Below are 6,515 nucleotides of genomic sequence, written 5' to 3' on the forward strand. Positions count from 1 at the left end.
TCACCGCACCTGAACGAATATCGCCTATTTCTGGAACTCCCGCTTTTTTTTTTGGCTTGCGAGTAGACGTCGTCGACATAGTCATATTTTATTTTTGTTGCTCCGACACTGACGTCAGTAGGTGCGTATTTTTCTTGTCCCTTCTTTTTGTGTGTCTTTTGAGAGTGCTCTTGCTCGCATGTCAAGTTCTGTTGCCATAACATTCGATAGTGTTTTAACAGTTTGATTATACTGCCGGTAGCAGCTTCGATCCGTTCCAGTTCCATGGTTTCTCGTCGATCGTTACTAGTGGTAACTCCAGAACGCGGCATCCGCTCCGCCGTGATCGCCGTTCTCCCAGCACGCCTCGGTTCCTGCCGCGGACGGCGGATCCAGCAGCAGGCCCTCCGCAAGGTCAGCGTAGTACGTGCCCAGGCCCATTTCGCCGGACATGTCCAGCTCGAACATGTCACTGCCCAGTGCAGCCGGAACCTCAAACATTCCATCGGCCGAAGCTTCGGACGACGTCGCCGACGAGCCGGCAGTGCCCGCGGAAGACGGCGCAGACGCGCTGGAGGTGGCCTCCACGACGGTGGCAGCGGAAGCGTCTGTGGTGCCGTTCGCAGCATTCCTGCGCTGGAAGTCCGCGACAGCCTCGAGGGCCGCTTTCCGGACATCGGCGAACTCAGCGGGGACTGTACGGCGAGCAGCGAGGCGGAGTCGGCGAAGTTGAGGCACGACGACGCGGCGGAGCTGCCGCGCATTGCCAGCATGGCGGCGTCGTGCGCGCGCGCCGCGGACTCGGCGGTGACGTGCGTCCCGAGCCAGAGCCGCTTGCCGCGCCTGCCGGGGACGCGCACCTCGCAGACCCACCGGCCGGTGCTGCCACGGCGCCGAACTTGGTGCACCCGGCGGGGCGCTTTGGCGGCGGTGACCACGGCGCCGCCTCGTGCTCGTCTGAGGACGTCGACGACGAAGGGGTGCCGATCCAGTTGTGGTGGCCCGCGTCCATCGCCGGTGGTAGATCGCTTGGTGCAGGTACGAGCTCGAGTATGGAGTGTGCTAGGTTGCTGCTGAGCTTGAGTTCAGGTGTTCGATGAGTAATTTTTTTTTTTGACACATTCGATGAGTAATTCGATGGCCTGCGTGGAGTGTGCCTACTTATAGTTTTGCGTGACACGGCGGCGACGAGCGTACAGCTGGTGGCCACGCAAGCTGTGGGGGCCAAAGCGCCCGTTCCTGGAGCGCTCTGGGGTTGACGCGTGGTGGGTGACTCTTCTGGGTAGACAAGTTTGGGATTTGCAGCGTTATTTTCTAGAGGAACAGCTATTATTGGGCTCCACTTGCTCGGCCCATGGAGGCCCGAAGAGACAGTTTATCTATTTTCATACCGCGTTCTGTGGGGATGTGCTATACACCACCCTGGTCGGTGCGGACCAGGCACCGCACCCCCCAGGGTGCCTGTTGGGCCGGCCCAGTGACGTTTTTTTCGTTTATTTTCATTTTTTCTGTTTTTCTCCGTTTCTGCTGTTTCAATTTTTTTAAAATTTTTTTTTTTAAATGCCAATGTGAAATTTTTTCGGAAAAACAAAAATTTCCAAAATTTGTATATTTTCGAAAAATTGAAAGCATTATTTTCTAGATTTTATTTTTTTATATGAACAATTTTTGGATTTGAACAATTTTCGATGTGAACAAATTTTATATTTGAACATTTTTAAATTTGAACAAATTTTAAATTTGAACATTTTAAAATTTTAAACAATTTTTGAATTTAAACAAATTTCATATTTGAACGGTTTTTAAATTTGAACGGTTTTTAGATTTGAACGGTTTTCAAATTTGAACGGTTTTCAAATTTAAACATTTTTTAAAAAAATAATTCAATTTGAACAAATTTTTTAGAATTAAAATTTTCGAATCTAAAAAAATATAAACAAAACCGAAAACAGAAAAAAGAAAAGAAAACTGAAAACTGAAAAAGAAACCAGAAAAAAAAAGCAAAAACGAACTGCACAGGCTAAACAGACCCAAATGGGCCGGCCCATACCCGACCAGGGGGTGTGCGGTGGCCGGTAGCCACCGACCTGGTCGGTGTATAGGTTTTGCCGTTCTGTGCTCGTCGGCCAGAAGTAAATAGAGGTGAGTTGGTGTACCCTGACATTGTGATCAATTTTGATTTACAAGTCTTTCATTCAGCATTACTGTTTTTGCAGTAATCCAGAGTCATTTTGGGGGGGGGGGGACATGGATCCTCTGTGATTGCTGACATGTGGGGTCCAATTGTCAGCGACTCAAAGAAAGAGTTCACTAGGGTTCTTTGTGCTTGACCATTGTACTAGTTGTATTTAATTTGTACAACACATGTGGCGAACAAAGATAGATGTGAAACCACATATTGGGGCCATGACCAAACAGCACACACCTTCTAGCAATGCCAAACAGCAACATCGGATCAAGGATGGGACATGGTTACCTCAGTCTATGTCGTCTACGTACAGTGCCATTGCTTTGTATTTGTTCGTGTACATTTCTGCGTGTAGAGCTGGAAGGTATTCTTCTGTTATCTAGAAAGATTTTATGTTGCCAAGTTTTTTTTTTTGGCCAATCTCACTTCCGTGTACAAATCATTTGTGGACTTGGGACCACTATTCTTCTTCGGGTATCTTTTTACGGTCTCTCGATACAAACTATACCTGGGCATGTGTCGGGCCGGGCCGGGCCTCGGGCCGGCCCGAGGTAGGCCCGACGCAAAAAAAACCCGGCCCAAGCCCGGCCCGGCCCGACCAAAATCCCACCAAGCCCGTCGGGCCGTCGGGCCGCGGGCCGGGCCGTAGTGTTAATTCGCGTTTTCGGGCTGCCCAGGCCCGGCCCGGCCCGGCAGTCGGGCCAACATTTCTGGCCCAAGCCCGAGTTTTTCGGGCCGGGCCCGGGCCGGGCCGTCGGGCCGGGCTGCCCATGGCCAGATATAATACAAACCACCATATCGCCAAGGTATCAAAGTATTTTCTTTATTTCAAAACCACATATTGGTTACGGAGTGAATGGTTAACCTGGAGTCAAACTACCACCATGCAGTTTTGACCATGAAATCCTCAATCATATTATTGCTCTTCATCGCATGCTCCGACATTTTTGCTGGGGCTATGTATACTTACTTGACGGCCTTACTTGACATTGAACCGACCCTAGTCAAGTGACATGGCACTCTCGGCCGACTTGAAAGCAAATGTTGATGGGGGATGTCGTGTGGGATGTCCGACGAGGAAAAGGGAGATCGACCAATGTTCGTACACTCAGCTTAGGGCATCTCTACCGTGCCCACCAAACAAATTGAGGCTCCGTTTTGATCCGCTGGGAGAGGGGGACATGGAAAATATGACCCAGTGGTTTGTCGGGGTGGAGGGGGGCGCCTACTCTCCGCCTTAAGCGGGAGCGACGGTTCGCTCCGCCCGAAGAGCATCCGTCTGGGCCGCTCAGCCCAACAAGGTACTGCTTCTCTCTACTTTTTCTCCTTTCAGTTTTAGATTTATAAAATGTTCAAATCTAAAAAAAGTTTAAATTTGAAAAAAGTTTGGATTAAAAAATGTTTAGATTGAAGAATATTCGAATCTAAAAAAGTTCAAACTTCAAAAATGTTCAAATAAAAAAATGTTCAAATATGAAAAGGTTCCAAATTGAAGAAAAATTCAAATTAAAATGTATGCAAAATTTTAGAAAAAGATCAAATCTGAAAATTGTTCAAACGGCGAAAAATGTTCATATCTAAAAATGTTCAAAAATAAAATTTGTTTAAACTTAAAAAATGTCCAAATTTTAAAATTTCCAATCTAAAAATGTTCAAACTTAAAAAAACGTTCAAATTTGAAAAAGTTTAAAGTTTGCATAGTTCAGAAAAAACAATTGGCAAAAACAAAAAACTGGAAGGAAAAAACCAGTAGAAAATGAGAAAAACTTAAGAAAAAAACGAAGCAAATCCAATTCTGTCGCTAAATGGGCCGGCCCAACTCCTTCTCGCTCTGAGCGGAGCGACCGCTCGCTCCCGCTTTGAGCGGAGAATAGGGATCGCGGGTTTGTCGTAAACATGCCAAGGGAGCGGACCGTTCCTACCCCAATATTGGGCTGCGAAAGCGTTGACGCGAACATGCCACGGACGGCTCATGCGTCCAACCCACGCCCGCCAGTCATGGACAAAAAAAACAGTTAGAAGTTTTTTTATTATGTATCGTCAAAATTAACCATCTTTACACGGAGGGTCGAACCTAAACTAAGATGGCCATATCTACTCGTCGTCGCGCACCCTACCATGGCCAGGGCTACTTGCAGCCGTGCGTCTCTCGCGCGTACCCCATAGCACCACTTCCTTCACCTGGCACCGCTCGAAGGTATCACGGCAACTCTAGACCCTACTCGGTACAATGAAACCCGCCGTATTGGCCTCCTAGCGGGCTCTCTCCCACTCATCCTCCTTGCCTCGCTGCCGTACCATGTCCATGTTGGTGATCCAACGAGCTTTGTCCCTCGACACCGACTCCTCCATCTTGCGGTTCTCCGAGTCCACCTCTACCTCGCCTCCACCACCGCCTCGCTCGCTGCATGGTGGAACACCACTGAAGATACCTGGACGACTGTGTGCCTGTCCGCCAGGGCCTACCGCTCGCTGCTCGATGTCCATGAGTTGGCAGGTGGCCTCTTCGTGCTAGGCAGTCTCGAACAATGCGAGCAGTGTCGCTGCTCGTCGGTGACGTCTCACGCGTTAGCATCATTGTGGGCATCATCGACGTTGTCGAGGTCCATGTCCACCCACGCTTTGGGTGCAGGCTGTTGCTATGTGCAACATCCGCTAGTGCCCTACCCCGAAAAACAACGTCTAGACCTCCGTCAGGTCTGCGTCGGTCTGCAATCTCAACGCCGCCTCCTGAGCCAGCATCTCTTTCGTTGATGCTACCCCAGCCTTACTCGCCTCGGCTTGTAAAGCGGCGACGGCCTCGAGCTGCCTTTGCCGCCACCCCCATCCCCTCGACGTACGGCCCATGTCTCTTCTGGCGCGCCTCAATCTCGGCATATGTGGCGGTCTTCTCTACCTCCTCATGGAGAGCTCGGCCAAGTGGGGGTCAAAAAGGAAGCGCACGTGCGCCAACTCGCTCAGGTAGATCCAGGCACAACTACGGTCCGCCATGTGTGTGCTTGCTAGGGTTTTGCCCATCCACCCCGTTGGCACATCCCCTTAAAACGACAGTGACCACACGCGGGGGAAGGCGACATTAATCTCCTTTGGCTAGCAGTTGCTTAGAGGAAAGCACGAGCAGCATCACACTACACTACTACAGTAGCACACTTCCAAGATATCTCAAACTAAGGTGACATGTCAGCACATCTAGGCATCTTTTTCTCTTGGCCATACGATTTAGGAGGAAGGCTGGATCGAGACCACACCACGGCTGCTTGCACAGTCACACCCAGCTGAGAATGCGACATCTCGCGCGTAGCAACATTGAGTTCGACACATGAAAGAGGAAGAAAATCCGAGGCACCCGTTGCTATAACCAGATGGATGGGCCTACCACCAGATTGAGCCGATCGATCTAGGCCACATCTTCGGAAGGGTTAACGTGATTGGACCGCCTCAGATGTACCTGCACATGAAATGATGAAATGATGAAGTGATTGGACCACCTCGGATGGTTTCTTCCTTCTTTTTTTGGCTGTGTGCATCCGTGATGCTATTAGAATATTGCGTTGTTGCAGAGGCTGTGTGTAATTGGTATCTTTTTGATATTAATATATACTCCTTATCGAAAAAAATGAAATGATGAAAGCTATCTTTCCGGCCATGAGACACGAGGGAATATACATAATACCTTTTACTGGGTTCGGTTTGATATTTTCTGGTACATTATTAATATTATTGTTCCAGAAGAAGGCAGCGAAACGATTGAAGATGGATCATGGATGCACCGCCCATGCTAGCTAGGACATAATATGGTGCTCACCGTCATAATCAGCGGAGATTTACCATGTGGTATATGTGGAGAGCAACTAAACAATTGTTATACAAACAAACAATGGTGTTTCACATAATCAGCAGAGATTTCTGTCTCAGCGCCAATGAACGCGGGAAACAAAGAATACGCCTCTTCGGGCCTTCATTGGCTGAGCCTGTGGAGTCAATCAGGCTGGAGTTTTGCCGTTGCTTCGCTGCAAACCCTCCACGCGTGTGAACCCGGAAGAGTTACAAGAATCATCAATAGATTTTCATATGTTGTGTTTTTTTAATGCCACGCATCAATTCCATATTCGGTACCATTGCGAGAACAAATGCTGATCGTACTTCATGTGTGCTCGGCTAGCAGATAATCCCTATCGGCACAAACCATCAAGTTTGGGCTGATATTTTGTTTCTGCTAAAAAGAAAAGAAGATCCGGATGGCCACTGTATCGAGGTTTAATTGACCCGCAGCAACAAATTTCGATTAACCCTAAATCCCCCTGTCCTGACAGACACCATCCCTCATGTGGCCTCTATATTTATAGTT

The 6,515-nt window shown here is 48.7% G+C and overlaps 1 pseudogene; it reads right to left on the reverse strand.

Annotated features, from left to right (window-relative positions):
• Window positions 1–285: 285 nt before the first annotated feature.
• Window positions 286–991, reverse strand: LOC124657355 (annotated as a pseudogene).
• Window positions 992–6,515: the final 5,524 nt, after the last annotated feature.

The sequence above is a fragment of the Lolium rigidum genome, chromosome 5 (genome assembly GCF_022539505.1).
Source record: "Lolium rigidum isolate FL_2022 chromosome 5, APGP_CSIRO_Lrig_0.1, whole genome shotgun sequence".
Lineage (NCBI taxonomy): Eukaryota > Viridiplantae > Streptophyta > Magnoliopsida > Poales > Poaceae > Lolium > Lolium rigidum.